At 39.2% G+C, this 15,054-nt stretch overlaps 1 protein-coding gene across 6 annotated transcripts in view; it reads right to left on the reverse strand.

Annotated features, from left to right (window-relative positions):
* Sncaip (synuclein alpha interacting protein) overlaps window positions 1-15,054 on the reverse strand; it is a 149,251-nt gene that overhangs the window by 78,021 nt on the left and 56,176 nt on the right. For 2 of the 6 annotated variants that reach the window (XM_023715345.1, XM_023715342.1), the window contains exon 2: window positions 8,016-8,335. The exons of 3 other annotated variants lie outside the window; for them this stretch is intronic. The gene's annotated coding sequence lies outside the window, so the exon portion shown is untranslated. Of the gene's footprint in view, window positions 1-8,015; window positions 8,336-14,519; window positions 14,560-15,054 lie in introns of those variants that run through there. One more of the 6 variants, XM_023715344.1, reaches the window with a different exon arrangement.

The raw sequence follows: 15,054 nt of genomic DNA on the forward strand, positions 1-15,054 counted from the left end.
TTGGGCTCTCTATGCCATACAGAGGTGGCTGCTGACATTTCGTTTATTCCTTCTTTGGAAGTTCCCAGGGGCAAAACCTAGACCAGCTGTGGTGAACCTAAGACATGCATGCCACACCAGGATGTCACTGATAAGTCAGGACTCAAAGTTTCCCAGGCACCCTGCCCCAAACACTCCCCCTCTTGGTTTCCTAGGTACCCCGCACCTATCCCAACCCCAAACCTGCCCCATATTGTACTCTGGTTTTGGTTCACTTCCCCTTGACCCATGTTGGTCTCAGCTCACTTCCCTCTGACCTAAGTGAAATTAAACCACAAGGAAGACAAATGATGTCCACCTGCAACCTGGCTGTTCCAGCCTGCAATTACCCACCCTGAAAGATCTTATAGTCTCCTGTCCTCTTGGTCCCCAAGACAGCCCTCCACGTGTGCTTCTAATAAACCTGCTTTATTCATGTCAGTGTGTCTGATCCGGTTCTGCATGGGTTTGGCTGCCTCGGTTTGACCTTTCAGTCACCACTGAAAGCTTTAAAAGGTTTGCCATCACTGACCTAACCCAATCTCCAAATCCTTAGTGTAAGGAAATAAAGACCTAAGTAAAAATACTAACCATGAAAATATGTGTGGTGCTTTTACTATTTGGTTTTGATAAATGCCAAAAGCAGAAGTCCCCCCAGTGCCTATTAAAGTGCTGTGAGGAGTACACACCCCAAGGGGCCTGTCAACGCTGCCACCTCAGGGATAGCCCCAAAACTTCCTTCAAGGAAAAATTCAGTTGGGAAAGAGGTAACAGTAAGAGTCAAGTGGGATCATAGAACTTAGTGAAGCCATTAATAAAATTCTCCCCTACTCTACTGTTATGATTTTCATGTAATAACTTAGAAATGTTTCTGGTTGTTGTGACTTGAAAACTGACTCTGAGAAATTCAGTCTAATTCCAAATGAAGACTTCCAAAAAGCTGTTGAGTGATGGAAGCATCACTGGAAAAAGCTCGGTGTGGCCAAAAAAATTTCCTTGAGAAACTACATTCATGCTAATGTACACATTCTGGTGTGCTTGGCTCATAAAAGGTTCACTGATTTGTGACTATAGGCACATATCACATAAACTGCTCCACTAAATTCCTTTCACGATGTATTGCCTCACTCCATGTTGTGAGAAGTCAGCATGGACTCATTTGCAAGGCTCAGGTTACAAACTGTTCTTTTCTGCCAGAGTCACTATTCCTACATTTACCCATTTACTGAGGCCTGGTAATTAAAAATAAGCTGGGCTTGTCAAAATAAATAAGCAGAGGACATTTGGTGATGAAGTCACTTGGATTTGCATTACAGCTTCTTTGTTCTTTAATTCACCAATGCTTGGGAAAACAGAGCCACTCCCTATGTACACATGTATACATGCACGCATGCCAGAAGATGTATGTGTACACATGCATGCTGCCAAGTGTATTCTATGATAAATTTCTAACTTGAAAACCCATATATAGATACTGGGGTTACTTTCTTCAACTTAAGTGCTCAAAAAAAAAATCATAAACTAAGAACTGGAAGGCTTGGGTGGAAGTGTTGTCCCCCCCTTGGCTCAGTCGCTTGGCTGGCAAGGAATCAATTCATTCCAAATACTGGATTCAGTTTCTTCCACTTTGATTCAACAGGGGCCAGGAGCATGGCAGTTGCTAAAAGCCTCGTCTTGAAGTAGAAAAATGATATACGCAAGAAATGTCTACTCCAAAGAGGCAACTGCAGGAGAGCCAAAAAGTACACACAGACTAAGGGTGGGAAGGCACAAGTTGTGGAGATTTTATCAACTTCTTCACTACAGAACAGTGGAAGAATGTACACCAGATACAGCCTACACGTGCTCTGTGCCACCATGGGATACAGCACCAGAAGAGACAAATAAGAAAGCAAGCTTGCTCAGATAAGGTGGTTGTAGCTAAGACAAATAAATGCACATGAGCTCGGGACACTTTGATGATGAGGGAAAAGGGGATGGATAAAGGGGAAATATGAAAGGACTCAGGGGAGAAGTGCTTGTGGACTGGGCACAGCATAGCTAAAGCCTGGAATGTGAATTCTAAATGAGAAAAGGCTGAATTTTTGCTCCTAAAAAGAATTTTGAAGGGTGAGGATCACAGTGGGCTGATAAAAAGGGGGGAACAGGGCAGTACTTTGAAAGCCTGTGTGTAACTAGAAAGCCAGGTTTTCTGATACGTTTGAAAAAAAAAAGCAAGTGATTGTCATCAAAAAAAGAGGTTCCAATGTAAAATAATAAGCCTAATACAGCTCTTGGTGAGGCTGCTACACTTCTTCCTTGCTATTTTGAGGGGAAATGGTCAGCAACTCCTGTGGGGGAAAAACCCTTTTCCAGGATCTAAAATTGGGTCCTCGCACATGCACCTTCCCTTGGTTACCTTGTTTCATAAGGACCCGGGAGAAAACCATCTTTATAATTTCCATCACTGAGACAAGGAAATCAGGGCTCTACGAGGTTTGGTAATTGCCTCACAGACACACAGCCAGAGATTTAGCCTAATAATTTTATTTCAACCTGCCAAAACTACAAGGGTAAAACAACAATGCATCTGTGTCATTTTGTTTCCAAATCACTCTCAGTATAGTTAATCTGACTTTGATATAACTGTGAGGAAGGGAGAGATTTGCAATTTGTAATTCCTATCCTTTCTATTTATTTTACCCATAGTATAACTTGGTTCTATCCTGGCAACGGTTTTGTATTACTTAGTGGAGGAAAATCCCGCTAACACAAATCCCCCCCTGCTGACAGGTCGAACTCTCTGGCTTCATCCTGGACTGATTGAGATATGGCTCTGTCTCTGAGCCATCAGGCTGGAATCCCACAGACACTCTTACATTGCGCTGCCTTGGGTGTTCACACACTATAAGCCCAAAAGAATTCCTTGTCTTTCAGAGAACCTAAATAGAAATGGAAGGCATGATCATAATGAAGTAGTCTATAGCAATCATTAATCTTCACAATCAGCTGGTTTAATATTTTAACTTTATCTTTAAGAAAAAGTTAAATTATGATCATCCTTCCTTATATTGTATTAAAAGGTAATTAAGATAACACTGTAGTGGAAAACTTCATGCTAGCAATCAATATATCTCTGACAAATCCCTATAAGAATTGATTTTTAGAGTTTACAGTTTAAAATTCTTTCAAGTTGTATGGATGTCATTTCATGATTTCTAAAAATTAATACCAAAAATAAACTAACATCCTAGAACTTCAGAGCTTGGAAAGATCTGTTTTAAGCCTAAGGTAGATAAACATTTTTAGATGCTTCTTAATCTGTCTGTCTCTGATTTAAAATGAGTTTAACATATAAAATTCTTTTTAGAAGAAAGAATTCATGGTCACAGTAGCTACACAAAGAAGATAAAATAATGCAAATAGAAAAAAGTTAAGTTCTGTGTGTCCCTGTTTAAGAAGGCAGCATTCCAGGTCAACTGCAATGGTAAGACAACACTGCATCTATGTTACTTTCTTTTTTCCAATCAATTTCAACAATCAGTTCCAGATCAAGTAGAATATACCAAAACAACATCCGAAGGTGAGAACCTTTTCTTGTGTAGTATTGCTAAGGAAATATCCAACTGGAGGAGAAAAAAAATTCCCTTCTCTCTCAAGAATCTAAAGATCCAGAGGGTAAAAGGAAGAATAGATTTCAAGGGTAGATCCTAGAGGAAGTTTCTGCAAGGTCAGTCCAGCAAAGATTTCCTGTAACAGCATTCTGATTAGGCTGTAACAAAAAGGACGCTTTGCCAGATCAAAATCACTCCATCAGGTTGTTCAGACAAATGTTTGGAGGAGTCTCCAAGAGTAGAAGATCAGATTCCTGCATTGAGAAGGAAGAATAGATGGCCTTCCAGCTCAGTGTTTCTGCATGCTCTGAGGTGCCACTGAGAAAAACTCTGAAGCCATACCCAATTCTCTGGACAGTGTTCAGCGACTTTTATCTCTCTTTAGGTAAAACAATCTCTCGTTGAATCTCCTTTTACATGTCCTGATCCCACCAGAAAGTTGAATGAAATAGATCAACAGATAGGAAAACAGAGTGCATAAGAGAACTGAACAATAAAAAAAAAAAATTGGTGTCAAGTGTGATAGTGTATATCTGTAATCCTAACATTTAAGAGGCTGAGGCAGGAGGACTATCATTAGTTCGAGTCCAGTCTGACTACCTAGTGAATTCAAGTGAGTGTAGTTTACAGCCTGAACTACACAGAGACTAACTCAAACAACAAAAAGAAACCTAATTTTAAAAAGAGAACTAGAATGTTGTTCATTTAGTAAGCATAAGATTCTATGCTGTAGATGAAAATTTATCAATTCCATAAGGACAAACTCTGATCTAATGAGACCTAAGCAAAAACAAACAAAAAAGTTTTTCTGAAAGAAAAAGAAAATATTTCTAGCACTGGGAAGTTAAGCATAGACTTAAGCCAACCATGTCCTCCTGTACTGGCTTCTGGAAAGTACTTGTGGGATAATGTGGGACGTGGAGCCCTAGTTATGCACAAGAAGCTATCAAAATCTAAGCTATCCCAAAATTTTGGCACACCTGAAGTCATGCTTTATTCTCAACTCTATAAAGATTCATTTCTGCAGTGGATTTATTTGGCAACTACTGTCTAGAATATATGGCACAGAGATGGCTATCCTGCTTGCCATTTTAGAGGCAGACACCACACTGGCAGATGATATAGATATGAAAAATGACATCCTGAGTCACATGCATAGGCTTCTCTTTGATCTTTTGTGGGAATTAAACTTTGGAGTAACAGTAGACTATGATTATCAAAATTTAGCATGCATAAAAGCCATCTGGAAGGCTTATTAAAATAATTTCTGGGTTAAACCCAGAATTACTGATTCAACAGACCTGAAGTGGGGCCCAAGAATCTGCATTTCTAACAAGTCTCAGATAATTCTGATTGTTCTGGTCGCATAACCACACTTCAGAACCACTGCTGAAGATGAGTAGATACTTCCAGCTCTGGCTATATCTACACTTAATTAAAAGACGGTGACCTCGCCCCCACAGCCTCCATCTTCCTAGATGTTAACTTCAGTATGCCTAGCACCCTTCTGATTAAACTGCCTCAATGAACTCAGTTAAGTATTTCCCATGAAGACCATCCAGAAACCTCAGAAGGTCTTCAGTTAATCTTTAAAGACAAATCCTTGTGCTACCAAGGAACAGACACTGGCCCAGAACCCTACAAATCTGAGCTTTGGCTATTTAAAAATTTCCTTTCTCTAGTACTTCATAGCAACAAAGATGTTCTAAGAATCTTCTGAAAAATGAGATCCAGATTTATAATGTTCAGCACAGTCAGCATAATCTCAATTTTGAGATACTAGAACCACGGTACAATAAATCTCAGTCTATTAATAAAGAAGAATGAAAACGCATAAGGATCTAACAAGAATAAACTTCAAATGTAATGATTATACAAATGTACTCATAGATATTTAAAATTATTACTCATGTATTCAAATCAGTCCAAATGGCTATTCTAGCTAAATGAAAAATAACCTGGCTACATACTTTTTATTAGAATTATAATGTGCTTATTTTTATTGAATACAAATCCAGAAACAAAATTATTATAAAGGACTTAATAGGACTTGGGAGATAGCTCAGCAGTCTAAGTGCCTGGCTGGCAAGCGCAAGGACCCGAGTTTGATCCCCAGTACCACATGCAGTGCTGGCCCCAGAACCCTGGGCATGCCATGCCAGCTACCAAGTCAAAGCTGCACAGTGAGACCCTGTATCCAATGAATAAATAAATAAAATTACAAATGATTTATAATTTGTAAATACACCAATTTAATAGCCAACTAAATTACCACTGAAATAAATATCCTTTTTCCTGAGGACACTGCATGACATATATTTTGATGATTAAGCAAACAGACTACATGTCTGTAGCAACCAAATATTTGCATGGCTATCCAGAGTAAGATTTAGCAAATAGTAATTTTTTAAAAATATTTTATTAATTTTAATGAGAAAGAAATAGCAATGAGACAGTTTCAAAACAGGTTAGTAGGGCAGTTACAATAATTAATACATTGAATATTGCTGTCTTCGTAGTAGTTATTCAGAGTACAAGAGGCAGACGTGATCTCTTGTCTGAACAATATTAGTATAAGTCTTCTCACTGAACTAAGACAAGTAGCTGTATATCCTGTTTTGTATACACACACATATATATATATATATATTTTTTTTTTTCTTCACTACAAAATGGTCCTTCATTTATATCCCCCTTTTTTGTTTTGTTTTGTCAGAGATGGGTGTTCCACTGTTGTTAGAGAACCTGTTAAAGGACCTTTTCATACTTGATGCCAGTTCAAATATTCTAAGTACTTGAATTCAGCAAAATAACCCAATATAGTCCAATAGTCCCTAATAGTAGTGGGTTATCAGCAGAACTAAAAATTGTCAGAAGTTGTTGACTTGAGTCTTTTATAGCTCAGCATATTAATATGGCATTACTTTTTATACCTTGTGGTTACACTTTTCTGCTGGATAGTTAAGACCAAGTTAAAGCAAGACCTATATAACTAAAAATGTAACTTTGGTATTTGACAAGGTCAGTCAAATCGCCTCAGGATTTGCCCTGAAAGCATGTAGAGCAGTTTGTAGATCTTCTGTCAGTGTCAGCCATGTGGGTAAGTCACAGCCACTGCTTGACCAATTTGTTCTCTGTGAAAGCCTGAGAGAATTTTTTTCTCTCTAGGTGACTCTCCTTAGGCACACTATACATCATTGATCACTTTCCTCTGTGGCCCCGTAATCTCCTTAAACCGAAAATGTGGGATACCACTGAGTTACAGGATGTCACAGTAGAGGTTCTCTTATGTCCTGAGTCCTCACTGACCTTGAAGGGCTAGGGTCAAAAAATTGGCTATCCTTATAGCCCTTCTTTTTCTGATGAGCAAATAGTAATTCTTTAATCTAATGCTTTTATCTAGCCCTAATTAATTAAAGACACTTAAGGTGAAGACAGTGAACAAAATGCACTTCTAGCTTACATGAGGTACCAGGATTAAAAGTGCAAACTGTAAACTGCACACCTACCTACTGCACTTCCAATATGTGTGGCGGCATTTCAAGGAAAACCTAAAATAGGAACATACGATTACTCAGGAGTATCTTTAGTAATTCATCTAAGAAGTGCTGTCTTCAGTTTCAGGAATATGTTTTTTTTTAGCACAACACACTGAACAGAGAAAATACTTAATACAGTGTTTATGCTGCTCTCACTTCCAGACAGTGATTACTGTTGTATTACTTTACAAATTTTACTTTAAAAATATTAGCATTATCTTAAAGAGATTGTGTGATGACTTTTTCTTCAGTTTACAGTAACTTTAGGTTTTTTCTGTCTTCTTAGTTTCCCTCAGAAGTCTATTTAAGAAAGCAGTCAATTTTCTAGGGCTCCTTTCAGGAATCCTGTTGATGAGAGCTATGAAACCACCTTTAAGTGTGCCCTACAAGTACCTGGTCTGTTTTCCAGAGATCTAAAGTAAGTTTACTGCCATTACGCATATGGAGAAAGAGTAATACCTGTCAGCTGTGGTGTAGGCTTTTCCTCTTTGGCACCACAGAATGACACCAGCTTTACTCTGTAATGAACCAGCATAAGCAGAACAGGACTGACAGCAGAGAAGCCGGATGACAGGGCTGTGAGGACAGCCGGGATGAAGATGCACATGGCCAGGCTGTTCAGGAAACAGACTAAGGTGAAGTGAGAAACCCAAAGTGGAGTGATCAGCAACATTAATAAAATACTGAACTTGGCCCCTCTAAGGATTTCAATTTCTGAATCATCATCTCCAATCCATATGTCACCATATGTCATCTTCCTTTTTGTTGAAAGGAGGAAAAACATCCAGAAACAGACAAAGACTAAGGTGGCTAAGGGAAGAACATCAATCAAAACTAAAAATATTTTCCCATAGTAAAACTCTACCTGCTTATTTCCAAAGTCAGTTAGGCAATCTATATAAATCCTCTTCATAGACAAAGAGTCTGTGTCATTTCCTGCGTTCAGGTATTCCGGTTTTCTAGTATAAATTAAAACTGGTATGTACACAGCCACACCAGCCACCCAAAGAGCACAAATCCCCTTCAAGGAATGATTCTGTTGGTGTAGGTTTGCAGCGTCACTCAGTGGGTAGACAACTTGGTAAAGTTTCCGGTGGTAGAACACTGCGAGGTGTAACACGAACCAGATGGCCAGTGATGTTGTCAGGGAGGCTGTGAAGTGTAGAACTTTGCAGCCAGCTGAATCTAAAATGACACCAGAAGAATAAACAATTTTCATGGCATTTACCACCAAGTTCTTAATAAGGTGGACAAACACAAGGCTGAAAATCAGAAGAAATGATGTCTGTAAACGGCCAGTCATACACTTCCTTGTAGAATAAAATAAACATACATTTCCTACAAAGCTCACAAGGATTAGGACGGCACAAGTGATAATCTCAAGCAGGTCTGCAGAGAGCTTCATGGTCAATGCTGATTGGTGTCTCAGATATCTTCTTCCCTACAGTTTAAGTCACGAGGCTTTCAAAAAATTTTAAACAGTCTTTACTAAGAAGACCTGTTTTTTTTTTAATGTTAATCTAGTATGTTGATAAAATCATCAACTGGTATTACTCTCACCATTCAAAGATAGTCTGTAACAGAATTCTGCTTGCTACAGTGCTGAGCTACAGAAAACAGAAAAGCTTCCCAAGAGAATTCTGTTTTATCATCTCTAGGGACTTAACTATGAGGAGAAAGTTCTAAGTATCATTGCTTAATTAAAGATTCTCAGAAATGTATATATATATATATACTACTATAATACCATCTTCTAGATGCAATATCACAGTCTTTAACAACCACTGGGGCAAGGTGGGGGAAAATAAAATTAAATCTATGGCAGTAGAGGAAGGATGCCCAGACACTGAACACACCCTACTCAGATTATGAAAAACATGTTAAGGATGTAAAGATGCTCTTGAAGTAAGTGAAGATTTCAAAATTTAAAAACAATCAAGGTAAGAATGAAGATAATAACATGACAGGTAATTTCCTAGTTCCCCTACAATTTTTGCAAAGTAAAAATACTATTACCTGTTCTGAAGAATTCATGGAAATGTTAAAAATATAAAAGAAGGTAAAAGAGAAAAAAATACTTGTGAATAAAGTAGAGAAGGGAATAAAGAGGGGGGAAGGAAAAAATGAATGAAGAATATATGGAAGGGAAGAGGAAGGAGGGGAAAAAAGGAAGAAGACCCTTCTACAAACATGTGTGTTATGGTCATGAGCTGAACTCTAAATAGTTCATTACGGAAACATTTAATAATGAGGGAGGGATTAGGGACTCTTTCCTTCCTCGAGTGTAAGAATCTGAGAAGATTTCTTTTTTACATAAGGTTAGAGTACAGAGAAAGAGCAGAGAGATGGCACTGAAACATACTGCTCAGGTAACCTGTCATGCACTGACTTTCTGGATGAATCCTGTTTTCCCAGGATACCCTAGTGACAAATTACAGTCATGCATTGCTTTACAATGGGCATATGTTATGAGAAGGGCTGCGTTCTGTAATTTTTGTCATTCTGTGAACATCATAGTTGGCTATGACATCACTGGGTAATATAATCTTGGGAGGCCAGTACTTTCTCTCTACTGCATTTGTTTCTAAGTTTCGAATCCTACTTTCAAAACATTTCTAAGTTTCGAATGCTATTTTCAAAACATAGCTTGATCCATCAGTGTAACAGAGTTTCCTTGCACTGACTTGAGCAGCTGTGGTCATCTAACTCAGTGTTCAGTGCCTTCATGTTGAAAGCTTACAATTGGCCATACCTGAAGTATTCACATCATGGAAGCTAGAAAATACTCCAAATCAGAGCTTTTTAAAAGGAAGATATTTTCTAAGCATACTACTAGCCTAACCAAAAAATACAGATTAGAATGCTAATAAATTAACTGATATTTTATCTGCATGATAAGGTCAGTATTTGACATCTGCTAACACTTTCAGTATGAGTATAGTAAGAAGTTTATGAGTGTGAGCAGGTAGGTAAATCTGAGCCTTACAACCTCCCTGTGGAGCAAAGTAGGGATTGGGGGGCTGATACTTTCCTATTAACCCACTTTTCCTTAATTGGAACTAAGAAAGCTAACTAACTCAGCCAGCACACACATTTGTCTTTCCCTAGAAATATCCAGTCAGTGTCAGTTACAGTAAAGTAGGCACCTCTGTGTTTCTAATAATAGTGATGGTAATGATAAAAAGTAAAAACACAAGAGCAAAGTTTATATTGGCTATGATTTATTTGACACCACCATGAGCCAAATGTATTGATATTTTGCTCCTAAATTTAATAGCATGCAAAACCAGAGTTTAAGAAAGCACCAAAAGTACACACACCTGATTCTTATACCTTTGTTTTTGTGTCACTACATCTCCCTAGATGATTCACAATTGGCACATTCAATAGTCTATAAATAAACTTGTTTTGAAGAGTCTGAGTTTATAATACAGTAAGTCTCTGACTTATGAACACTGGAGTTGAAAACTTTCATAGATGTGCTATGTAAAACTCATTTTGTGGTCTTTCAAAAAAAATCCAATTAGAATTTGCAAAACAATACGAATGAATTAGAAACAATTCTCCCAGAATGGAACTTGTTCCTAGGTCAGGGACTTGCTGTATATAAGTCATTCAGACATTTGAGTAACAATAACTATCTTCTCTTTTCTTTCAATAAATTGGGATGTTTAGGATGCCTATACCAAAGGGTGAAAGGCTGTCTCAGGCAAGGACAAGTCCTCAGAACTGGCAGCATTAAGCAAAGGCATAAGAGTCTGACCCAGGTCTTCAAGATTTAGGTCCACCGGGGCTGGAGAGATGGCTCAGTGGTCTAAAGCACCTACTTGAAACAAGCTTGACAAAGCACAGGGACTGCGGTTCGATCCCCCAGCACCACATGCCAGCCAGCCGCACCCCCTGGTGGGCTGAGCTGGCCACACACACACACACACACACACACACACAATAAATAAATAAATGTAAAAAAAAAAAAAAAGATTTAGGTCCACCTCACAAGGCAAAATACCTTCATTCCATCTCCAATAGTCCCAAAGTTTTAACTTATTCTAGCACCACTCACAAGTCCAAGTCTAATGACTCACATAAAACTCAAGGAAACATACCTCCAAGTGAGTCTGTAAAATCAAAAACAAGTCATGTACTTCCACTACACAATAGCCAGAGAGAAACAAATCAAACACTCCTAGACATACATCTAAAGAAAGAGATCGCAGGTCTCCTACAAGGACAAAATACCAATGATCCAAGTTGGACACTCTGTAAACACTGCACAGGTGTATGCCAGGTCCTGGGGGCCTTTCTCCCACAGCTCTGCTAGTAACAGCCCTGCTGGTCACAGCCCAATTGATTGCTCTCCTGGGATGCAAACTGATGCCTGCAGTTCTCCTAGGCTGGCTTTAACCACAGTGCCTTGTTCCTCCTTCCTGGAATCCCAGCTGCAGCTCCATCCCCACAGTCGACAATCCCCCTTTGCCACCATGGTGGCAGTCCTCTGACTAGCTTCTCAGACTGCCCTCTGAAATCTCAGTGAAAGCTGCCATCACTCTGTAACTCTTGCACTTGTGTACCTGAAAACCAGTACCACATGAACACACCAGGTGTGCTACAATCATGAGCTGTACTGACTGCACCTGAACTACATTATCTAACTGTTTCAGCACAGGACCATGTCATGAGTTCAAGACCAGCCTGACCACACAGCTAAACTTTCTCAAAGCAGCACCAGCAACAACAACAAAAAAATGGTTTACAAAACAAACAAAAAAGCTTATGCTAACTTTTAATTTTCAAAGGATTATCCAGCATATCATACCTAGTTGTGAAAAAGTACTACACATATGTACCATCTTTTCCCCTTCATGTTATTTCTACACTAGTAAAACAGCATGTATTAAAGTATCAGAGGAATGCAATTAAGTTTTGTGAATATTTGATTGACTGCTGAAGACTTTCCCTTGTTAACTATGAGACAGTTGGATAAAGAATTGTTTCCTAGGGCTGAGGAGATAGCTCTGAGGTCTAAATGCCTGCCTGGTAAGTACAAGGACCAGGGTTCGATCTCCCATACTGCATGCAGTGCTGGCCCTGAAACTGGGTATGGTGGTGCCATCTCTAATCCCAGAGGTGGGGAGGCTAAAACAGGAGGATCACAAGTCTGAGCTGAGTAGCAAGACCCTGTACCAAATAAACAAATAAATAAATAAATAAATAAATAGTTTCTGAAGTAGTACGGCCTCAACTTTGTGTCACTGTCCCACCTTTCAGAAGCACAGTCTAGTTATATGAATGTGCTAATGAATTACACATGCTGTATTTTACATCACATTCTGTAGATATGTATAAGATACAGGATTTTTATATTTTAACATTTATTCAATAAAAATTGAGTAATTCAATGTAATAAGCCCTACGGTTGTGAGGACAAGAATAAAATGAGTAGGGCAGAAAGGGATCCATGAGGGTAAAATTAATCTCTAGTTCAAAAACAGCACTCTGAAGTCTAGAGAAGGCAAAACACTTCCTGCCCTCGGCAGCAGCAAGCTGTGGCATTAAGCTCCATGCACTTGTTTTTAGTGCTTATTCTGAGAAATAGAAGTTAGGCAGACTAAGCTATGAGGCAGAGGGACTGAGAAACATGATGCCAAGCCCAGCGATCTCCACAGCTACACAGTGAGCTCTTGACGGCAGGAAGCCTGTTTCTCAGGGACACAGACACCATCTGGAGCCAAGCAGGTCCAGGAAGTAAGGCTGCATCCTGCACCACAGAAGGTAAGCGCGATGTGGACACTTCAAGGGGCAATAAAAAGTCCTCCTTTGAAAACCAAACACTGGCTCTGCCAAGCCAACCTCCCTGAGGTCACTGGAGACCTGAGGAGTTCGAAGGTTCTCTACAGCCTCCATTTACTCTGGCATAAGATTTAACAGAAAGAGAACTAAAGGAGAATTTATACGGTTCAGGCTACTTTCCAAATCTTAAACTGCTAAAAGTTATTTAGAATTTACTTTAACTTACACCCCACGTAAAGTGGTTCAGATGTAAAGGCTTTCCGTGTGGCTTAGGGCAATCTAAGTTTTCTCAAATGTATATGTACAGTTCTAATATTAAAGATTTCAACTCAAATCTCAAAGTATCTTAGCTGCGTCTTGATTAGAGACTGCTGTTACTTTATGCGGTGACTGGGAGGTGGAGACAAAAGACACACAGTCTTCATTTGGGCATTACATTCTCACAGTAGTACTAAGATAAACAAATTTCACAGGCTGAAGGGCATTCACTCCTTCATACTGAATATGTAATATAAACAAATGTCTCTGAAGCGATGCCTGGAACTTGGATTCTAAGTCAGATCCAAAGGTGGATACTGAGTTGATGTAACGAAGATCAGGAAGGAGTACGCAGGGACAGCCTGCTGTCTGAGAACAGGCCTGGGCCATCCAAGCAACATAATTCACTGACTCATAGAAAGATACTGCTGAAAACTGACCGGTTCATCTGTTCAGGAGCAAATTACTATTTGCGTTTTTATACAGAATCAAATGGAATAACCAAATCTTTAATTTCATAATCAATAAAAAGTAATTTTGTGCCCAGCCAGGGTAGAACTAAGATCCCCCAGCCCAAATTAGAAGCAAATAAAGAAATTCATGCTGGCAAGGACCAGAGCAATGAAATGGCAATTGCTGCTTAGATATACCAATATTGCTAATTATATTACTGTACTAAGTGCTCAGAAATGTGGAAAAGAGCTACAGTCCACTCAGGTGGGGAAAGGGAGCTAAGATGTATTAAGCCTGGCACTGAGCTGCATCTTTCACGTACATGACTTCCTGAAGCCTTACAATAACCTTATGAGGCATTATTAAGGTTCAATAAGGCTGAATAACTCAATCAGTTCTAGTTGGTTTAGGACTGAGTCAGGAGTCTTTTCAGATTTGTGTGACTCCAAAAAACAGTGGGCTTGCAAGTCCTTGAGTGGATATAGAAAAAAATCTGTGACTTTTAGACACATTGGACTCCTTAACTGGAAGAAACTGGTAGTAGATAAAGGTGAGAGAACTTGAGAATTAAACCATAATGAAAAAGTTTGCATGTATGAGGACTTCAAATGTGCTTTTCCCTGATGATCTTATCTGAAGAGTTTTCTTGTTGGAAGATTCTTAGAGAAGAAAACTTCATATGCAGTATCTGAAGCCTCAGATCAAAACATGGGTGCTGGGAGCTCCCACCACAAGCAGAGGGATCGTCTGGTGTGCATGGAGCCATTTACTACCTTGGAGACTGCAGGTGCCATGGAAAAGGCCCCAAGATTGCTAGAGGCTGAAAGGCCTGGTGAACCAGAAGGAAAGTGGAGGGGACAATACTTACACATCTATTTCCAAGAATAATCACTCAGAATGACAGTTGATGGTAGGAATCTGAGCCCAGAAAACCTGAGTTAAATCCTGTACTGACTGTGGAAGATCTGACCAGTCCAGTCTGCTTTGTGTCTCAGGTTTCCAAGGATTTTCTCAAAGACAATGAAACATAAATGAATATAAAGTTGTGTGTGATTTGTATGTGTACTTCTATCAGTGCATTTACATGTGCTTTTGCATTTACATACAGCTACAGGATAATAATGGTGCTCGAACAGACCTCTATACCTAATTTGTAGGTTGCAGAGTGCTTAGCAACTGCTTAAGTTTCTGCTAGTTTCTCTCTTAAAATCACACACAGTAATAAAGGTGCTTCTGCTTCCAAGGGGAGGGTGATACATGGATTCTTTGCCAAATACTAGAATTTTAAATACACTATCTTTGCATAAGTTCTGTCTCTTCAGAAAGTTGTGGAAATCATACTGTTATGGTTTGTGTCTAGGTGTGCCCCCAAAGTCTCATGTAGTCATGGGGCAGCTTCTGGA

Source organism: Octodon degus, unplaced genomic scaffold (assembly GCF_000260255.1).
Source record: "Octodon degus isolate 3935 unplaced genomic scaffold, OctDeg1.0 scaffold00040, whole genome shotgun sequence".
NCBI classification, from domain to species: Eukaryota; Metazoa; Chordata; class Mammalia; order Rodentia; family Octodontidae; genus Octodon; species Octodon degus.